Genomic DNA, 23716 nt, shown 5'->3' with positions numbered 1-23716 from the left:
TCCTGCACTTCTTCCATTGTCATGTCTGCTGCTGATGGAATTCTGTGCAGCAAGATATGACAGCATCTTGACATCAGAAATTGCACAAAGCTGTTCAAGAATATCTTTTGTGGTTCTCTTTCTACAGACAAGTGTAGCCTTCCATGGGTTTTCTCTGAAGCTCACAGTTTTCTTTTACAGAGTCTTATTTATTTCAACTGCTAATTCAATGTTGATATTTGCCTGGCTGTGGGGAGGTGTGATGTGCTGTGAGTGAATTCTCATTGCTGAGTAAATCGTGCAGTCTCTCTGCCAGTAAACTGCTGTTTACCCTCATCAAAAGAAGGCCTGGGATAGCAGGCCTTGTGGGAAATCCCCACTGCTCAGCCTGTGGTGGCTGTTCTGATACTGTCAGACAAATTCCTTAGTTGGAGAAACCACAGTAAGAGTTTGTAACACTGAAGCGGTGAAAGAAGTAATTAGTCACAATATTTACTTCTGCATTGTTCTGTGATCTGTGGGTGCACAGTGCATGGATATTACATCTTCCTTCTGATTTCCTGCTTTTTACAGCTTTCACGAAACCTGGAGAAAATCATGAGAGCTATTGGAGGAACTAGAGTTTGTATGGAAGTAAAATCTATCTTTGTGCTCCTCATGGCTCTGAGGACAACCTTTGCAGATCTCCAAGCCCCACTCAATCACTTTGCAGGGTCACTTGCCCATGAACACAGAAGTGATTACAGCTGGCATTGCTGCTTTCCAGGTCTGTGCTACACATGAGATTGTGTGAAAGTAACAATATCCACACTTGCTCCTTGCTCAGGCAGCACCTGAACCCCTCAGCCAGCGTTTGCTGCCTGAAAAGAAAATGAAAGTGTGAACATTATTTATCCTTTCTTTTACCTGCTTCACTGCCTAGCCCTTCTCCAGAGCAAGGATTCAGCTCTTGGGTGGCAGTGACAACCCCGAATATCATTCTACAGTAGCTGAAAAAACAATCTGGTCTGATGGAATTTTGGCTTTTCTACCCTGCTGGTTCTAGGAGAGTGGACAAGACAGTGCAGGCCATGTGGCACATGCTGCCTCTGCTGTTTCCAGTTCCAGACACCAGTGTTGTCATCTTCAACTCTGAAACACAAATGCTCTCTCCCAAAATCTGATTCCATATTATCTGTTTATATATAGTAGATATATATATTTTCTATATATATATGTACACCAGTGCTATCCAATATATGGTGGAGCAATTGCTCTACTTATGAAGCAGCTTCCAGTGACCAATTCTTGCCAGTGTCAGTCTCAAAACATCCCAGTTTTGCCTTGAGTGACACTTCTTCATCTTCAGTCTGAGGCTTTGGCACTCACTCTCATTTAATTCTGTCTAGACAAATATGCAGCTTCATTAGCCTACAGTAGATGCATTTCTGTTTATCCAATCTGTGAAATCATTAACAGTTTTAAAAGGGATTTTTTTGCTTCCATTAACTTACATTATTGCAAACAGATATTGCATTAAGTGAAGAACATCATACAGGAACCCTGTAAGGCAGGTAGAGCTTTTCTGCAAACCAGCTAACAACTCTGTTGAAAAATTTCACAATGCACGGTTTGAGCTCAGCAGTTTTCCATTTTCTGTCATTTTCTATTTCTTCCTGAATAGCCTGTCTCAGCTTTAGTGCTGATAAGCTGACGCATCCATGAGTTTTAGTTAACAGAATCAGCAGAAATTTTAGTCTTCGTCTTTTCTTTGGTATTCTGCTCTGATTTTTCATTACCAAAGCAATTTTATAATTTGTCACACTATATATTATTGTAACTTTTCTTGATTGCCATATGGTTCTTTTCTCTGATCAGAGCTGAGGTTTTCTTCCTACTGGAGTCATAACTGAACACTGAGCTGTTTCTGGTGCCTGGGTTTGCCTCTCCTCCTGGTGTCAGCTGCACAAAGGACAGCTGGTTTTGCTATTTTTATTTGTATAAATGTAATTAATATTAATGTAAAATTATTTCCTTAAAAGTACTGTTTGCTTTCTTCTTATAGCATAGTTTTTACTTAGGCTTTAGCAAGTGAAATGCAGGGTATTTCCTGTACTGTTTCCTAAATCCTTTTTTTTAACATTCTGGTGCTCCTATGGGTTTCTGCTGCTATTATATATTAGTCTCATTTCAGGTTTCCACTCTGAGGCCAGGTAAATGCCTGCCCATTTTCACTAACACTTGAAATATGAGCTCTGATCCTACTCTTGTACGCCCCTGTGGGCTTAGAAAAGATGTTTTTGGCTCCCTAAATGTTTGTACTAAAACATTTTCTTTTTTCTATTAAACACTTTGAAATCTGTTGGTATATTTGTATCTTCTTCCATTCTCATAGATTCAATATTTTACATTGATGTGATGCCTTGTGGATTGGCAAATGTTCTTGGAAATTTCCTGGTTACCTGAATTTAAGCATACCACAGACTTATTCTATTACAATATTTCTGGTCCTTATTATACCTCTGTGTAGCCTGGTAACATTCTTGTAATTTTATCATTCTATAATGAAAAGAAAATTTGACTTTCAAAGGATTGGTTTCAGTGTGGTTGAAAATAAAACTTTTATAGGCTGCCATCATTAATATTTTCATTGTGTTGGTGGAATTTATCTTCTGATTTGTTCTTTTTTAAGAGAACTTTATAATTTTTTAACTCCTGGATTCTGATTTTCCATCATGCAAGCATCACATTTAGGATTTAACAAGGGTGAAAAGAAACAAGACCTGATAATCTTTCCATTCCTTTTTCCTTACATAGTTCTGTGTCTCTTATATGGCACTTTTTAGAGAACTGTTCCCTAAGGATGTAGTTGCAATGACTGTCCATAAACACCGTGGTCAAAGTGCATTAATATTTGGAATCTGATTTGGCATCGCTTTTCACATGTGTTGTGTAAGCCTGCACTGCAGACCCCAGCTGCCTCCTGATGTCCTGATTGTAGCCCAGTGCTGGTTTTTGGCTTCCTTTTTCTACCTCTGTCAAGGTCAGGATTGAAGGCACTTGAGATGATAGTTCATGTTCAGACTCAGGTGTCTATTATTTCTTATCAATGTTACAGTCTCACTACCATGAGTTCTGCAGTCTTTCATTAGGAAGGCACAGAATGGCTAACTATCTCTTTTTACAAGGTCTTTTAAGGCTAAACTATCCAATTAAGAAATGGCATCAAGATTATTTTCACTTTTAACCCAGTGACTGATCCCTCGAAACCTGCAGTGCGGACTTTTCTGTCCAAGTAAAAAATACGACCCAAACCCATGAAAAAGAAGAAGGTAAAGAAGAACAACCTGTCTCCACCCTAAAACCTCCATCTTGCTTCATATTTATTTCTACATTCTAAAACCCCAAACTCCCAAGTTTTCCACCCTGTGATACCATACACTTCTAACCAGCTACACACCCGTAATCCCAGTGCTATTCAACAATTTTGGAAGCCTGCTCCACCGTCTCAGGTCAAATGCAGCGCTCTCCTGGAAGTCAGAATCTGTCAGCACAGAAAGTCTCAAATTCTCAGCATCCAGAACTCCAACACTGTCACAGACATCTTTTGTGAAAAATCCTTTCTTTAGGATTTTCCCCCTTCTGAGAAGCTGTGGCCTCAGCAACAAAATGTAAACAATGGTTATCTGCTGCTGTGGAATGCAACAGGTGCATCCGTGATTGGTCTCGGGTGAACGTTTAGATTTACTGACCACTCACAGCAGAGCTGGGTCTCACTCTCTGCTGAGACACAGCCCTTTGTTATTCATTCCTTTTCTATTCTTAGCTTAGCTAGCTTCTGAGAACATTCCTTCTATTCTTTTTAGTATAATAATAATGTAACATATATCATAAAATAATAAATCAAACCTTCTGAACATTAAGTCAACATTCTCGCCTCTCTCTTCACCCTGAAAACCCTTGCAAGCTCTGTAACACAACACCCCAGAGACAACTCATGCACTCCTGGGACAAGCTCTCAGCACATGCCCTGCTCAGAGAAGGAGAAGCTGTCTCACCTGCAGCCCTGGATTTGAGCAGTTTCAGCATCACGATTCTGCTGAATCAAAGCTGCCAGTACCCACTGATGAGGTTTGGTTTTTTCCTTCTGGAAAGGTAAGGGAAGGGCTGCTAAAGCAGGCATGGCTGCTCAAAACAGGGCTGGAAATCTCACTGCTCCTTGGCTTCCCCAAGGTTCCCATTCCAGTGGAGGAGTGTTTGTCCCATCCCAAAGCACTGTTCTCCAAATGGTGGTGGTCTAACTGGCCATGAAAATGCCTCTGGGGCAAAGGTGCTTCTCCCTTTGCAGCTTTTTGTCCTCTCCTGGATAAATGGGCTCTGTAAAATTGAGCAGACTTCACTGATTGGTTTACAACCAGTCTCTGTTCTCAAGCTTTCCTCTAAAACAGAGGATGAGAACTTTCCTTTTCCTTTAATGGGAGCTGTAAATATCATATTGTCACAAGCCTAAGATATTTATGCTTCAAGTTTATAGTTCTGGGTCAAAATCTATGCTTTAATCCAGCTCTGGCTCATGGAAATGTTCCAATGAGAATTAAAATTCCTTTGCTGCTTAATACCTCAATTTTTATTTATTCCTAATTCTTTTCAATGAAAGATGATGAAACAGGACTATAATGACATCACAATTCTTTCTGGTCAGGGAATTAGTAATGATTTTTTTTTTTTACTTACATAAACACCCTTGAGACATTTTTTCATATCCACCTGCCTTTCAGAGAGCTGCTGGATAATGTAGTAACCTACTCAGTATACTCTCAGGGTGGTTTTAAATATTAATAAGGCAGGGAAATACACGCAGCAGTTAGGCTATTTTCAGAAACTTAAAATTGAAACCCAAGACCTAGAGCAGGAAGCAATTTGGTCTCAGAGTTTAATGACAGAACACAGTAGAGACTCCTGGATACAAATTTAACTGCAACAACAGTTGCTGTTATTTAAAAAACTCTTTGCAAATGTTGCCCTGTTTTCCTAAAATCCTTGTTCTAACTGACATGACTTCTATGGGATGGAGAACTTAAACTGCTCAAACACTCAACTACTTGCCTTCTCAGTGAAGGGAGAACAAAAATGGTAAAGGAGTGGGATTGGATAATGGGAAAGGTTGGAAAGCCTGTTATGCAGAGGGTTAATATGGAAAATCTCAGATTTTATTCTGGTCAGATATCATGGTTTAACCCCAGCTGGCAACTAAGCACCACACAATCTCTCACTCATTCCTCTCCTGCAGCAAGATGAGGGGAAGAGAAATGGAAGTCTAAAGGAGATAAAACTTGAGGGGTTGAGAGAAGAGCAGTTTCATAATTGAAATATATTTTTCTTTCTCTTAATACAATATTTTTTAATAATAAATTGTAATGAAAAGGAAGGTGACAAAGACATAAATCCCACGACAGACAAGTGATGCAAATAAAACCAGTTGGCCATGACTGACCAACCAAAGCCCAGCCAGCCCCTCAGCAGTGGCCCCTGGTACCAAACTTCCCCAGCTGTTACTGCTGAGCCTGATGCCAGTGAGGAACATCCCTTGGGTCACCTGGGGTCTGCTGTCCCTGCTGTGTCCCCTCCCAACTCCTTGCACCCCTCCAGCCTCCTCACTGATGGGGTGGGGAGCAGAAAAGGGTGTAAAGCCCTGCTGGGCAATAACTGAAACATCTCTGTTTTATCAGTACTCTTTCCAGCACAGCCCCACACTAACTACTATGAGGAAGATAAATTTTACCCCAGCCAAAAGCAGCACATCAGAGACTCAAAGGTATGTGATTCCAGAAATGTGCTTTCATTCTCAGATAATATAAAAGTTTTCATTGCAGCTGCTTAAATATTTGAACACCTTTGAAAGATTCTCTGTGTGTGTATTTCTATCCATTATAATGAATAAAATACCTTTCTCTCCTTTTTTCTCATTTTTTTTCCCCCAAGGGATTTAAATTTGGCATTGAATTTCTTTTCAACTTCAACATGTTATACCTCATATATGGACCTACATTTCTCTCAGGAACTTCTTTTGCCTTTTCAAGAGTTATGTCTGGATTTGGAAGAAACTTCCAGTCATGAAGATCACTATATTTCCTTCCTTCTCATTTTTGTGCATTTTTTATATCACTGTCTGTCTTTTTCATCTTTTTGAAGGCTTACTGCCTTCCTTTTGAAGCTGGTTTTGTTCTTTGAACTATACAGGAATTCACTGCTTCTGATACCTTTCTTCTTTTAAACTATTCTGTAATTTAGATTGCTTTCAGCACATATTTTATTTGAAATAGTAGTACACAACTACATTAACAGGTCAAGAAAACAGCTCTCACTCTGAACGTTATTTACTTGATTTCTTTTGTCTTCCTTGCTCCTTATTCCAACCATTCATATAATCAATGACTGGACACTTTGTTATTGGCAAATCACTCTCTGCTTTGGCCTGATCCCTTGCATTATCCACTTGTCATTTCAAAGCTATTGTGTTTATGACTGTTGCCATGAGGTATTAGTTATTTGATGGAATCTTCTGTCTACTTGGGTAACTAAACTGAATGACCAGTTTACTTGTTGCATTTGGTAAAATTCTGATGTTACTGTCAACATAATTTTGATTTTGCAATCAAAGCTGCTCTCATTGACTTGCCTTTGCCTGCCAGATGTGATGAGGCAGATTCACTATGAAGAAACACTTCCTCTAGCTCCTTCTTCACACCTTTTATTTAAAGCTGTATTTTCTTCTTGTTTCTGGCTGTGTGCTCCTGCTTCTGATGCTGCTCAGCTTCTCCAGTCTCACAGAGGCCTTTTCTGAGTCCACGTCCTGTGTCGTCTTCCTGGCACTTGGGCACCAACAGCTTTTCTTGTAGGCACTGTCTGTTGTCACCTCTTTCCCTGTGATTCCCCCGCTCCCAGTGGAAGTCAATGGAAGCAACATTTTAGGGTCAGTGCTTTGTCGTGCTTTTCCAAAGGCTCCAGGTCACAGTCAGCCTCCCACCTGGATTTCCTCATGAAATTTTCTAAGAAAGACCACTTATTTAGCCAGCAACTCTCTGAAAGGGAGGTGAATGAGTGTCTCAAATATGTTTGATGGTTTCAAAGGGGGGCTGACCAATGGAATTATAATCTCTTTTACATTGTCAAATGTTCCTGGAAAATATGAGGAAGTTGAGGCTGAGGGAATTGCTAGTAGAGTTGAATTATTTTATCAATCTGGGCTGCATATCCATGGCCATGGGTCTCTAAGACAAACATAATATTGCTCTTTAACAGCCTCCATTCACAGCCATGGCTCTTACCCAACAGTGGCATGCACCTGCAGCATTCATATATACTTCCCTGCTATATGGACAATCACATTAAATGCCAAGGTTTGATTTGACACCTAACTTTAGATCCCATATGTTGTGTGACACTTCTTGCAAAAACATTTTTGCCTACAGCAGGTAAGAGAAAACTGCATTGAGCGATGGAGAATCCAAGTATGAGTTTCACTTTTAATATTTATTTTCTTTATTATTTTTTCTTTTATTTATTAGTTAAGGAGATACTACAAATTAATAAGAAATGTGGCTTTTCCTAGAGAAGACCCCACCTTCATTAAATAACAGTCTTTTAAAAGAGAATTTTAAGACAGTGCTGGAAGTACGTTTCTTCTGCTTTTCCATGTAAAGAGTACAAGACAAAGGAAAACCAGGAATACAGATGGTTCATTGACAGGAATTCAATAAGCTGTCTGCAGGCAGATGCCCCAAGTCACAGCAGTGCCACAATGGAGATCTTGGTGTCTGTGCACTTCAGAAACTCCAGAATAGCTGTCACCCCCCTGGTAAAACAGATTCTTTTACAAATAAGTTCTTTCATGGAAGATATGAATCTCATCCTGAGTGACTCAGAGACCCATTTAAGCACCAAAATATCTTCTTTTAACTTAGAGTGAGGGTGGCAGACTCAATCATGGTGTCATGATTGCAGATTGCCAGTAGAAGCCAGTCACTTTCAGGCAATTTGGTGAGAAAGAAGAATCCCTGGTCAGGAGAATTTTTTCCCTTTAAAAAATGGGTCCTCTAGATGGCAATTCAGAATATGGCTTTATTTGCATGCCCCAGATCCACCTGACGATTGGGTGGATTCTTTCTTCTATGTGGGTGATATAGGGAGTCTTGTGAGCTTAGTCCTACCTTGGGCAGCCTATCAAAATGTACATTAAAACATTCTCTTTGTGAAAATTTCACACAGTTCATGGTCTCCTCAGGTACTGGTAACTCTAAGGAACTACCCATGGTCACTGTGCAGTTCAGAGCTCTGAGAAGAACAGGACACCTGAGAAACCACTGATTCCATGGCATTAGGACCCCAGTTCTCCCAAGCAGTGCCAATACCAGTGAATCAAGGAGTGCCAGGGCAGTGGCAGGCACCCATCTACACTGACAATCCCTGGGGGGGTCCCTGGTGCCATTTTCATCATTACCAAACAGCTGCCTTTCAACAATTCCCATGCATGAAGGAGTCATCACAGCCTTCAGCCAGACTGCATGGAACCACTCATCTTGAAAGTAAACTATTCTAGAATTATGGACAAGGCCTGACCACAAACATATCTTTGCACTCTACAGGTAATCTTAACATTCCTAGGGAGTATCCAAACAGAAGCCCCTTGAGAAATTCACAGCTTACAAGGAAAATTCAAATTTTGCAAGACTAACATTCACTCATAATAACAAATTCATCCTACTTTTTGCTAATCTGTTTTTATTTTGTCTGAGTATAGACCATTTTCAAGATTTACTTATAGTCATGGTCAAATTTTAATAAAAATCATTGTATCGAAATCAGAGCATACACATGTGCATGAATTTATAAAGCTGATCTACAATATTTTAGTAAGTAATGGGCTCTCCACCTTCCCTAATAAACACAAATATAGACAAACCCTACACTCCCCATCTGTCACCAATTCTAAAGGCTCTCACTATGACACTTTCCACCAATTCAAGATATGAAATAAAGATAGTAATATTTTCTGGAGGAAATCATGGAAACCTTGGAAGATCATCTTAAAACTTCTGGGAAACAGAAATTCAGAAGCAGAAGGAAATGCTAGGTCTTCAGACATTCCTGATGTTCCTCAACACAACTCTGTTGTTCCTATTAACAGGAATAATTACAGCTTGAACTGAGATAAGGCAAACCTGCTCCTTTTTCTATTGCAATATCCCTGAAGGTCTTCTCATCTTCCCAACCTCCTACTTGATTTTCACCTTCCCATTTCTGGTCTATTGTCAAGAGGCACAGATTTCCAGCTCCCGGGCTGAATTGTCTGACTTGATCAAGAGATTCTGCTTCAAAAGACTGTGAGAAAGGTTTGAAGATTTAACCTCCTGAGGTAACTATCAGGGCTGGATCAAATTTTTAGTCATACCTCCAACTTTGTGTCTAAGGGTTGGGGTTTTTTTAAAAAAAACTTTAACATGATTTAGTGAAATTTAATAATTGTCTCTGTAACTGGCCCTGTGTAGTAAAAGAAAAAAAAATGTTTAATTTAGTGTTCATTTTGAAAAAACCTGTATGTAGTGTTGCATTTTACTGAAAGTGATTCATTAAAAAAACAAAACTATCTGGAAAGTTCTGTGGTAAACCAGCTTTGTCTTCAGATGAAGACTTTGCTACATTTTTTACAGAATCTGTTTCCTAATCTCAACCACATGGTTGCTCAAAGACTTGTGATGAAAACATTAAGTTCCCTACAGAAAGATTCAGGGGTCTCTGTGCTCAGGGAACAGTTCTGAGTATCTGAAATCTGTCATATTAATCATAGTTCATGCCATAATAAAGGGCAAGAACTTCGTTTAGTAATCATAATGTGGTGACTTCCAACAGTCAAGGATATCTTTGCTTCCCACTACTTGAACCTGAAAATGTTTAATTTACAAACAGAAATGGCAGTCTAGAAAAATTTCAAAAATTCATGAGCGGCTTCTCTGTGAGCACTCTCAGGTAACTCAGCACTTTAAATTCCCCTGCTTCCCTTCATCCCACTGAGCTACCAGCTGGGCACCTCATGGAATGCACGGCCTGTCCTGTCGGACGGCTCCCTGGGAGATGGAGCACAATGACACGCTGCCTTTCTCTGCTGTCCCTCTCTCTCAGAGATACCTTTAACACTTTTTTGTCCCTAGAGTTAGTTCTTAATCATGGACTTGCAATCCATAGAGATTGATCCTTCCAGAGCCAAGTGGGCCAATCTATTTCTTTTTAAAATCTTAAGTAAATAGTGTATTACCTTTTAAAAATCTTAAGTAAACAAGATCTCAGTACAGGGAAATTCCTTTTCTCCACAGCAGAAAAGTCAACTTGAGAATCACAGGTAATGGGGAATAATTAATGACTCTAAGTACCATTGTTGAAGGAAAGGAGAGTAACAGATACACTTAGTAGAAAAAAATCAAATTAGAGGGAAATTGGCTGTAAGTAAATGTAAGATACAAATTAGAATAAAATGTTTGTCTTTATCTTTTCTCACCTAGATATTGAATATACTAAGGCATTATTCTCAACTACTTGGCTAATGCCTTACCTCCAATTTTATGTTTTCTATTATTGATTTTCTATTCTAATTTTTCTATGATTCATTTATGTTTTCAAGTATGTATTTTACACTTGGCAGTTGCTGATATTCCAGTATGATGTAGAAGCAGGAGCTTAGATTTTCACAACAAAAACATCTATATTGTTAATTCCAAGGAGACCCAAACCCACTGAATTCTGCAGATAATCTAACATGACATGAATCACTCCTACTTTGGTTCTTTAGCAATGTAGAAAGTTATCTACCTGAACAAAGCTGGTATCAATAATCTAAAAGGTGGGATGCACATGATTTTTTTTAAATTTATTTTTTGGCGATACTCAAATTAATCACTTAGGCTTCCCCTTTCATCCCTGAAGTGAGATTTTGACTTCTGAAGGCTGAGTAATGTTGAAGACATTGAAGACACCTTAGCACAGGATGACCCCTCTAGAATCCTGATGATGGGTGAGCTGTATTTCACTGCATGGGTACTTTTTGTAGAATGCAAACTAAAATGAAATGAAGTGGTCAATTATGATTGTTGAAATATGTTGTGGGGAGTTAAGAAATATTTAACTGATAATTTATTCTGAGTAAAAACATTTTTTTATAAAAAGCTTACATTAAAACACTTTGAATGCCTTTTTTTAAAGGCTAGAGTATTTATGTAGTTTTTTTTTTTAAATGCAGTTGTTTTTAAAATATAATAACCCACAGATCAAACATAACATTCAACTGTCCTTTTAGAAGTTCTATGTTGTGAAACACTTGTCAAATTAGTTTGTTTCCAGTTAATTAAAATTAAACATAACCAGACCAAAACATTTTCTAATTTGCAGCTCTGCTCCTTAAATCAGTATTTTTGAACAATATGAACTGTCTGGTTTAATTAACAGGGAATAAGACTCTTGAGTTTGGTCCTGTATCACATCTTGTATAAAATAGTGTTTCTAATCCTGCATTAATTTGCTCCCCACCATGACTAGCACAGTTCAAAGACAAAAATTAATATTTTCAGGGCTTAGCTATGCACAGTTATCTGGGCTTCTATCTTTTAATCTTGATTTCCACCCACGCCACAGCTCCCCAAGCAAGAGGATTAAGAAAATAGGACAGGGAGTGCATTACTGTCATTGTGCTCTAATGCATATGGAAGTTATTGGAGGATAATACAGCACTTTATCTAACCTCAGCCTGCTCCAAAGTACACTCACCAAGTCACATTTTAATGCCCCACTAGGTATGCTATTATTTAGTCCTTGCACAGTCCTTGACAGCAAAGGGAAATGGTCTGTGAATTTTGACATCCAACTGTTACAAAGAGAAGTGAGCTCAGACATAAGAAGGATTTTAGGATTTTTCCCATTCCTACCCACACAGCTCCTCCAGACCAGTCCTTAAGTGAGTCATCTCAATGGGGTTGGTGTGAGAAAAGGGTTGGAAAATGTCACTTTTGCAGATAACAATGTAAAGACTGGTGCTGTGTCCATGTTATTTCTCACTGGTAAGATACTGATGCCCTGCATCTGCAGATGCTGTGGTGGCTGTATGTGCCTTTTGGAGTGGCTAGCACTCCTATTCCATGGCCAGTCACAATTTTTGGAAACCAGAGGTGAATTTCTCTTGGACTGGTAATGCAGTGATGACAGTTGCCATCCTATCACCACTGGCTCAGTCAAAGCATGCAGTGTGAGGGAGGCAGTGGGGTCAGACACCCAGCAACTGGTTCCTCTCGAGTTTTTCTCTCTGAAACACCATTTTCACAAAGTTCATACCTGTCAGGGAAAATGAGTAAACTCCATGACTGGGCATGTAATGATTTTGTACTTTTGTATTGTTATGTTAACATGCAACTCAGCAGATGCCTTATTGGTGGAAGTAGGCAAAAAAAGATGCAGGAAAGGAGGGGAACACAATAAAATTTGGTTCATTTCAGAAAAACTACTATGTTGTTTGTTTGCACTTTCACTGTTGTCAGTGGCACATCTTGCTGCTGCCACCTGTGTGGAGTAGAGTTCAATCTCATTAATGCTCAATCTCATTAAATTTATCTACAGCTCCCTAAAATTCTTCTTCCTAGAATTCCAGTCAGTGAAATGCTTAATTAAAGACAAGTTCTCATTAATGTTTGATTCTTTGAAGTTGTTGTTCTACTGGAATATATCTCTATCAATAAATAAAAAATTAACTCTTATGCCAGTATGGTCTATTAAAAAGCTGATGCAGAACTGTAACCACATTGCCCAACAAATGGATTCTGCACATTCAATCTCATTGCAGAAAGAGAAAAAGATGTTATTTGGAAAAAGAACAAAAAAGGAGTGACAAAGTTGGTTTGCAAAGGACATTGAGCCTGAGCATTTTTGTTTTTGTATTTGGACATATGACCAATTTGGAAAAAGTCTGGCTTAACCTTTGTGTTGTATCTGCCAGACCATCGAGGACGTCTCAGATACCTTGAGCCACTTTCAAGTAGTGCTAAGTACTTAAATGCAGCTGACTGAATTGAGTCCTTACCAACAACTGCAAAAACACAAGTAATTTATTACACCAAACCCTACTAAATTTGCATAAAATTAGAGAAACCTCTTTAATTTATATGAAAATCCAATTATTTTCAGTACTTCTGCTTTGTTAAGCAACAGATTTATTTTTTTTCTTAATTGAAAGAAAATACTGCAAAAAAAGGTATAATGATTTAGCACCCTCAAAAAGTACATACAGGTTGATAATTCCTGAAGCTTTTACAAAAGACTTTGGTCTTTTCAAGTATGCTTCTTGGATACTTCATCTATTTTTAAATCCCTCTAATGCATTGTCTCCAAAGGAAAAATGACCTCTTTGTGATCTACACTTAACCACAGCATGCAGGAGCTTGGACCTGATAATAACCATAAAAATAGGCCTATTGTTTCAGAACTGTGATACAGTATTCCACTATTTTATCTCTGACAGTGGCCAACAGTGACTGTCTGGGAGGTGGCATTATGCAGCAAATACTTCCCAAAACCACTCTCCTTGCCTCCAGCAGTTTATAGAATCAGAGATCCATTTAGATGACTCAGTGACTTCCAGAAACAGACAGCTGTCCTAGTAAATAGCAGCCTGGGAAGATCCTGTATGAAAGCTGCTGCATCCTGTATGAAAGCTGCTCTTTTCATATTTTTTTTCAATTTGCTACTTGCTAGTTTCCTTTCTATTTGGTAGTTTGGTTTTGTACCAGAAAAGACAACAAAAAGTTGATCCCCATCCATCTTACTTAGGACATCTATGATTTACAGGTCTCAGTAATATCAGTAATACTCTCCTGAGCTGTTTGCAGGTTGAAAAGGCCTGCCCTACATAGGATGCAGAGCCTTTTCCAGACCTTTCATCGCCCTTTTTTTTTTTGTTCTGAAAGTGTTTCTCGCTCCTTTTCTTCTTTTATTTTTACTTTTTTTTTTTAAGTTAAAAAACCTGGGGGAATGAGAATATCATAGCCTACAGAAGATGTGGACATACTGTGGACCTGTGCAGTGGTATAGATTTTTTTTAACTTATTTTTTCCCTATAATCCTGAATATTCCACTTGCTTTATTGACACTGCTTATCTGTAAGTTAATATTTTGACAGAATTATGTACTGTAACCCCAGGTGTTGTGCCTGAGTAATAACAGTCCAATTAAAACAAATCATTTTCTATGGAAAGTTTGGACTGTTACTGCTTGAGCCTCACTTAAAATTTACCTGCATTGAATGTCATCTGTCTTTTATTGCTTCATTATTCAGTGTTGTAATATCTTCCTTACAGAAGCCATAATCTTCCCTGTCTTCCTTACCATAAATCACTTAGTGTCATTAGCAAATTTTTGCCTCATTATTCATATCCTTTTCTCAGGATAGACACCAGGGAACTCTGCCACTGACCTACCTATGCTGTAAATCTGATTGCTTCTTGCTATCCCTGTTTTCCTAACAATTAACAAATAATTCAAGCAGAAAAAGAACTCCCATTTTATACTAAAGCAGCTTTATTTTGGGAGGGTTCCTTTATGCCTTTCTTTGGCTTTTTATTGAATATCTTTTGGAAGGTGAGATAAATATATTAGCAAATCTAAATAAATATATTAAGAGCACATATTTTTTGGTTCTTTAAAATATCCCTGCAGGCGTATAAGGGCTGACTTCTTCTCCAAAGGATACCTTGGCACACACCCACTATTCACCCATGTGTCCATCAATTCTGCTCTTCATTAAAAGCACTACTGGTTCTCACACCATTACTCTACAATTCCTAGAATCTCCCTTCAAAGATCTATTTGGCGGCACATTAAGCAACTTCCAGTTCTCTGGAGCTTTTGCGCAAGTATATTGATCATATCTATCCTATTGAATTTAATTTATAATGATCACATCAGTCTTCTTATAGATGAAAATTCATGTACTATAAAGACTATTAAGTTATACAATATAGGATGTCATTACATTCTGTTTATTGCTTCACTTTTACAGCAATTACAATACTTCAGTAGGAAAAAAATCAGAATTCATCTTTTTAAAATGAAATTCTCCATTAGCATAATCTCTGTGAGACTTCATTTTCAGTAGTTCTCAATTGTTTCTATCTCATGTGCTGCTTTAGATATCCATTAGCATAAAACTACTTTCTTTTGTCATTCACTGCTCAGTGTTTAGCATTTCCTTTTAATCGGAGAGAAAAAATGAAAAAGGATTCTATGAATAGGATTTACCACATAAGCATAAAAACCTGCTACAGAAAAGACATTCAAATATGTTTTAACTTCACCCAGTGCATCAACACATAGCTCACTTAGCAAATAAATGCTAATTTCACAGATAGACAAGACCTGTTCTATTTAAAGCTATGAAATCAGGCTTTAATTGAACCTCACTACTATTTTACTTACATTGGAAAACAGCACCCAAAAATTGTGAAAAAAATAACATTTTTCAAATTAATATAAATAACTTATTTTTTTCACAGGTCAAGCACATTTTGCTTTTGAAGAATAGTACTTTTCCAGCATAATATTTTTTTTGCTCAATAACCTGATATTGAGTTTTAATTCAGTTTGGTGCTCTTTCAAATACAGAGTTAATATGAAAAGAATGGCCTTTGGCCACTAGGGAAATGTGAGAAAGCTCATGTCTCAAAAGCACTAAATAGTATTTTAGAAATCAAATCAACTTCTGTCTTTGGCAACACTTGATAAGGAGGCTGGTTTTTGTACCACATTACCTCTCTCATCAGAGAAGCCAAAAAAATGAAGGCATGTCCAAAAGATACGTGAAAAGCATGGTATGTAATTGTCATTTTTTTCAGTTATTATTTGTAGCTGGGAAAAAACCTGACATTTAGTCTAAATTATTGCTTTTGTTTCTCCTAATACTTGTAGATCAACAGGCACATTGTAAAAAATGGTTGATCCCGTCCTAAAGTGGTTTTGAGAGAGAAAAAGTGAATTGTTATCTCCTGTTCCTCTCCTTCACAGACTCTAAAAGTGGGCTGGACACTGAACTGTTTGATAATAAAACTTAGGTACAAGGAGAAGCAGAAAGGATTCACACTCTGTAAAACCTTTCCTTCACCCTCCAATTTCCCAAACCACTGGTTTTAATGGCATGTCGAATCAGGCTGGTACCAGAAGCTGTTGCTGTAGTGATGTGCTGCAGCTCTCTCCCAGAGCAGGGAACTGACACAGCGGCCTCATGTCTGCTCAAGGTCCACATCAGGTGAGGAAAAACCCCATGGGCCTGAGCTGTCAGAGTGAAAAATATGCAAAAAGATGTTTAATACTCACAAGAAGAGTGTTTTGATAAAACCATCTTCCTTACATAAATGGTCATTTGGAGAATAATACCCTGAATTTTGCCTTATTCCTGGCTAAGAAACTAAATTTTCAGGGTTTTGGTTTGGTTTGGTTTTCTAAAAGTCTTTTTTTTTGTTTGTTTATTTGTTTTTAGTTTGTTGTTTTTTGTTTTTTATTAAGGCAACTGGTTTAATTTTAACACAGCAGAAATCTTAAATCTGTGGATAATAGTTTAAATAGTTTTAAAGAGTTTAAATAGTTTAAGCTTTCAAACATTACTTTCTGAATGTAATACAACCATGAATTAATTCAGAAGAACAAAGTTATTGCACTTTCATATTACAAAGATAGCTTTTTCCAGTCTTACGTTGAGACAGGAGATTCCTTGTGATGGATGTAATACAATTGGACATGATCTATGTCAGATGGAGACACACTGAAGTAAGATTACCTGCACTGTGGTCTCCATTCCTTTTTCTAACACTGTGTTAGGATGTTCATGTTTCTGAGTCCCATCAACTGAGCTCAGCCTCCATGCTGTGGTGATTTCTCATTTCCCATTTTAAATGTGGCTGTCTCTATGCCAGCCCTTGACAGACTTACCCCCAGAATAGACACATCAAAGTAGATAAGAGACAGAAAGCATGACAGAGGGGAAACATCATAGAAATAACAAGGTGCCTTAAGTGAATTTCACATAAAGTTGATTGCTAATTGTAAATTTGGACCATGAAATCTGGACGATCACATTTGCTGTCACAAAACGTCTCACCACAATTACTGGTTCCATCCTCATTAGTCCTGCCTCCATTAATTCCCTCAATAGCTGCATCCATCACAGAAAGCTGCAGATAAATATGTCTTGGGGTGACTTTATGGTACTGTATCCTCTATCATCTGCTTCATGCCCAGAGGAGATGCTCCTTTCAGGATGTTTCTTTCTAATTTGTCTCAAACTGAGACAATATACTATGGGAGAAAGGTGTTGAGGAAACAAGGTATTTAAGAGGGAAAACCAAGACTGAACACATAGAACTAAGCTAATAAACTATCCAGATAGCAAAAGAGATGTAAGGACCTAAAAAATATTTCACCACTTGCAAAAATGATTGCATTTTTCTGCAGTTTAGCATCCAGAATTGAAATGCCAAAGAGATATAGCATTAGAGTGAGAGGTGAAAAGGACTTAGTGTGAAATGGTGCCAGAATTTTATATTGGAACAACCCCCATGCTCAAATGTGTTTTGTTACAGAATGTCCCAAAGCAAGGTGATGCTGGTCCCAGTCTCAGAGCTGTCCCAGGTGGAAAAGCAAATGGATTCACAGTGTCCTGTAAGTGAAGCTGCTGTTGCAGAGCCTCAGGAAGCACAAGGGTTGCACCTTTATTATTGGAGCATGTCCAGAGATGGGCAGCAGAGCTGGTGAGGGATCTGGAGGGTAAATCATGTGAGAAGGGCCTGAGGGAGCTGGGGATGTTCAGCTGTGGTGGTTTTGGGGTCCCCAGGATGAAGGAGGAATTGAGAATCTGTCTCCATGTTCTTAGAAGGTTAATTTATTATTCTATTCTATTCTATTCTATTCTATTCTATTCTATTCTATTCTATTCTATTCTATTCTATTCTATTCTATTCTATTCTATTCTATTTATTATATATTATGCCATACTAAAACAGTACTAAAGAATAGAGAAAGGATACTTACAGAAGGCTTAACAAGATAATAACGAAAAACATGTGACTGCTTCCAGTCCTGGCACAGCCAGATGGTGATTGGTCATTAAGTAAAAATTCACCTGTTGGATAAACAATCTCCAAACCACATTCCAAAGCAGCAAAACAGGGAGAAGCAAATGAGATAATATTCTTTTTCTTTTTCTCTGAGGCTTCTCAGCTTCCCAGGAGAAGAAATCCTGGCGAAGGGATTTTTCAGAAAATATGACAGTGACATTCAGCCTGAAGGAAAGGATGTTCAGGGGAATTATTGCTCCCTACAAGCACCTGCAAAGAGGTTGCAGGCAGCTGAGGTTGGTTTCTTCTTTCAGAAACTGTGGTTTAGTTGAGGTGTTGGTGTTTGGTCAAAATTTGGACTCAATGACCTTGGAGACCTTTTCCAGTCTTAATGATCCTATGATTCTATTAATTCCTAAGCAGATTCAAGGCAGTTCCTGGTGGTACCTTGGTCCTATTTCATGCTGAACTCAATTGTTAAAACAATTTACGACTGTAAAATCCCACTTGATCCAGCACAGCAATATGTTGTCATGGAAACCTGAATCTATCCAGTCATTAATAACTTTCTTCACACAGGAACTTAAGTGCCATATTTTTCAGATTAAATCAAGCTACAAGTTTCCCAGCTGACAGTAATATCAACAAAATTTATGAAGAACAGTTTCATTAATGGTATGCCAATGTTTAATCTGAGTACCATTTGATAAAAGTAACATTTGAAATGACTATAAAATTAATATTTAAACCATTAAATGTCATAAGAATTAAAATTTTTGATCTTTAATAGAATCTAGAAATATATCATGAGATATAGCTATATATTTGTTATAATATATTTTTTTGTATTTTATAACACTGTATAATTTTATATAATAATAAAATTACTTGAAAACTTTAAAAGTTTTCTCACAGTGATACCTTTATTTGAAGTATGTCTGTCAATTTTCATAAAACAAGAGTAACCTCAATTCTTTAAATTGTACTTATAATTTTAACAAAATTTCTTTTTCTGACTTGTTTCTCTTCATCTTGATCTTGGCTATATAGCAACAAGTAAAAGTAAGCAAGAAGCATTATATTGCTAATAATATTCAGAGATGAGATTATGATTTTTATGAGACCCTGTGTATTTAAAATGTGCCCATCAAATACTCAGAGACATGTCAGATAAACATCCGGGCTTTTGGATGATGAAACACTGAAATTATAATTTTTGTTTTACCAGTGGCAGTCTTTAGAATAGCTAGCTGACTTTTTTTTGCTAAAACTGAAGAAAGGAAATTTTTTTTGTTCAATTCATACATTTTTTAAAGTATGTACTCTGTGTGGAAAAGAAAATTTTGTGTTTTGCTTTGGATAAGGTTTTTTAATTTAAAAATGAACCTGTTCAGAAGAAATCTGGATGTTGGTGAGTGGAATACACAATTTTGATTAAAACCTGGCTAATCTGCTCCCTGGTGTCATAGTTTATTTACTTCCCTTCCTTTATTCTCCTTCTATTTTCAGGCTCACTGACCTGCACCCATCTTTCACATGGTACCTCTGACTGTGGGACTCTCCTGACACACTGAAGCAGCTCAACAAGAACAGAAGAAAAGCACAGTATGTGAAGTGGGACCCTTGATCAGGAAAAAAAAGGAATTAAAAAACTGCTGAGGGCACAGTGACTGCAAACTGCAATCCTGTGATATCAGAAGTTTTGAGTTTTAGCCAAAGCTTTTGAAATAGTCTTCAGTTGTTTGCTTGCTATTTCTAAAAAATCAATAGTTTTAAAAAAAGAAAAAGCAGTTTCCTGATAAGTCCTAGTTACTATAATAGTTTCTGTGGCCAAATAAATATAGAAATACACTGACACAGGGGGAAGACTGTCCTTTATTTTTGATTTTTCCCACCCACATATGATATAGGGTACATCACCTCACTGCTCTCCATTTCCAGCTCCACATTTGTCCTGTGCCTCTGTGCTCTTTTCCTTGGGCTCTGTTCAAAGGACCCATGAGTCACTTCAGAGAGCTGTGAATTTAAGGACTGATCTGAACTGAGCTCCTGGCCAACACAAGCAATGGATTTTCACTCGGGAATTCCCGTTTCTGGACCATTATTTTTCAAACCAAGAATGAATGTAGAGACTCAACAAAATAAGAGAGGTTTTTTCATCATTTCCTGCTCAGTGCTGGCAGTTAAGCCTTGTGTCTAAAATTGTATTGTCTGGTATTATCTCCTAAGCACTGATTCTTATTAACTTCTCTCTCCTAGATTAAGGAGGATGGTGGCATCAGAAATATCCACCCCTATTGGTAATTCTGAGCTTTGATTAAATCTGCTACTTACTTCTTTCCTTTAAACAGAATACATTCAGCTTTCTAAATTTTTCACTAAAAGAAAAATCCTCAGATCTCTAATCATCCCCACAAGCCTTTTTCTGAATTTTCCAATCTAGCATCATTTTTACTGCAGGGTGGGATTTACTGCTGAACACTGTATCCAAAATCTCTCTCTCAGGTAACAGTTCCAGTCATGGGGAATGAAAAGGACTGGATGCCCATCTTTGACAGGCAATTTTCACTTAAACAATTTGCAAGACACCAAAGTTAGTCAAATATGGGTATGGTTCAGCAAGTTGTCTTGTAGAGAGCTCAAATACTAGTTTCATTATGTGGGAGGAGTAAATATTATGGAAAGACAAAATTGTTGCCACAACTGGGCATACCTGGAATATAAACAGGGTGCAGAAGAGGAAAATAAAGCTGCAATACCAGTCCTTATCACTTTTCCACCTAAACATTCCCTCCTAATAGGCAGGCTCATGGTGTAGTGGTTAGAGGGAGAAATAAAGAGTAAAACCCTTTCTTGCTCTGTTGCACAGAGATGCCTCTCTTACTTTACCTGCAAGTTACATAGATCCATTACAGGGTGGTCATTTAATTAACAGGCAAAATGAACTTCTACCTCTCACAAAAAATAACACACATAAATACATCTAAAATATGCAGAGTTAATTTTGTCACCGGGCTGACACCCCTTCTGTTAAATACTGATGTTGGAACTCTCAAGGATGTCTTGTCCAAAGGAGTCCATGACAGCAAATCTGGAATCTCTTATGGCTGAGGAAGTTAATTTCCATTATTACCTGGAAAATAGGTTGCGCCACTCAGGGACACAACTGCATTCCTAAAACTAAGGAGAAACACTAGAATTCTAATATCCAATAGGAATATCCAATGGTAGCCAAACTAAAAATATAACCATGGTCTTTGACTAAGGAAGTCTGCCTCTCTTGGAATTCCTTTCTATCATTCTTGAGAATATTTTAGTTCATTGAGTGCCATCAGGAAAACATTTGGTTTTACCAAATATTTATATAAAATATGCCAAATATATATACCAAATATCATCACCACCCTTTAATATCCTTCCTATTGTATTAAGATAATGATAAAGATGGGTTTCATTTTTAAAAACCTGAAAATCCATAGGCATGAAATCTTCCTTGCTTCCATTCACCTTTATACCAAAGATCTCTTTTCATGTGATTGGTTCACAGATTTCCCTGGTGTTTATGGATCCCATGGAAAATAGATTTTCTTCCCTTCAGCATCTATCATTATTGCAATCTGTCTGTCTATCTATCTATCTATCTATCTATCTATCTATCTATCTATCTATCTATCTATCTATCTATCTATCTATCATCTATGTTACACACACAAAGCGTTTAATAATGATCTTGCTATTTATCTTATCAGCTTGAAAGTTATTTTTGTACAAATCAATATCTCAACACATCAGCTAAAAGCTGTATTTCTTTCTCTTTCCAGCACTTTCTCTGAATATGCCAAATGCTCTGGATGACAACTGTGCTCTTGTTGATCTGCTTTGGGATTCTCAGTGCGCACGTGGGGCTCAGAGGAGTCTTGTACATGAGCTACAGTTCAATTACTGGCAAGAAATATTGCTGTCCATGAACTCAGGGACAATGGAGATCCCTTGCTCTCTAGGAAGACCAGCTCCCTCCAAAGGAAAGAGGAATTAGTAGGGACAGGGATCTCTGGCGAGTATTTACTCAATGGATTTTTTTTTATTGCAATACTCTGCATCTGTTAGAGCAGCACCAACATTTGCCAAGGGACAGTGGTAGTTATCCTGGAAACCACAGCTCTTTCCTAGGCTTTAGAGAGGAAATAGAATTCTTTATTTTTTCATTTCCTCTGAGCTTTTTTGAAAAGGCATGATTTTATTCTCCCCACTAAAGCAAATTTGAAATCAATGAGTCTTCATCATTAATACATGATAAATTAATAACAACTAGAACTCTCTGATACTGAGTGGTATCTCCACTCAGACTCTCAGTTCTTGTAATCTTTGTTCAGTAAAAGTATTAGTTTGTTCAATTCTAATTGTAGATCTCCTTGATGATTGTCAAAAAGACTATTAACAACTGGTGGAGAACAATAAAGTTGCTGGAAATTATCAAATCCTTTCATTGCAACTTATGCAACATCTTCTGAGGTCCACTAAAACACAACTTTGCAGTATCAAAGATTTTATCTCCTGTATGAACTACCCCTTTAAAAATTGAAAGACCCTGAAATGATGTAACCAGAGGAAAATAATCCCATTTCTTCAAGCCACACAACATTAATGGTTAGAATAATAATGAGTTTTGACCACACCATATTGTTATAAATTAAAATGAATTAAATATTTTGGTGTTTTGGAGTGCAATAAAGATAAAAACACATCTGCAAACAGCAGAAAGAACCTATGCATTTATCAAATTTCCAAGTGCTACAGTGGCCCAAGAAGAACTGTATGTTAGAGCAGCAAAGTTCCCCTGGTTTGTGCACAGCCCTAATAGCAATGCTGTGATTTGGCCCAAGAGAACAAACACTTCCATCAGCAAGGCAAGGGATGCCAGTAGCTGCCCTTCCTACTGCAGGGATGACTCACATTCCTAGCCCTGACTTCCACAGATCTCAGGGGATGGACATTCCTAAGGCTGATGTGGACTTAGGTGGAAGAAATGTAACAACAAAACCATAACGTGCCCAGTATTTACCTAATTTAACTGTATGAATTAGAACTCTTTATTCCTTGCCTTTTCCCCAGCCTGTCTCTATCAGCTCTCCTCAATTCCATCAGTTCCAGCAAACCCACCCTCTGATCAGGCAAGGTTGGGTGGTCATGGTCCCACAACACCTGCTGTCTTAGTGGAATTCTTGGCACTTTGTCACAGTGATTTTTCACTTCATTTCTGAAACTCAGAACAGGTGATGTGTTAAATTTAGTCAATTCATGAAGTGCTTGATTTTTGCTTGATCCTTGTTAGGCTAAATGGGCTAAATTAGCCCTAAATAGGATAAGTCAGAAGATTTTGAGACTCATCTGAAAAGTTTTGGCTGAAATAGATGTTCTGGTCTGGGTCTGAGCATGTGATTACTCACTGGAACAGCTGTGCCTATGGAAGGTCCTATGTGTCCAGAATTTAATCCTAGTTCTTCATCTTAAATAATTGTGTAGAAAACTGTATATCACAACCATAGCAGACAGAATGGGTGAGAGTAGGAAATTAGCATGCCTGGAGTAATACTTAAAGCAATACAGGAAATTTAGTTAGA

The sequence above is a fragment of the Melospiza melodia genome, chromosome 1 (genome assembly GCF_035770615.1).
Source record: "Melospiza melodia melodia isolate bMelMel2 chromosome 1, bMelMel2.pri, whole genome shotgun sequence".
Taxonomy (NCBI): domain Eukaryota; kingdom Metazoa; phylum Chordata; class Aves; order Passeriformes; family Passerellidae; genus Melospiza; species Melospiza melodia.
This window is presented reverse-complemented; position numbering follows the sequence as displayed.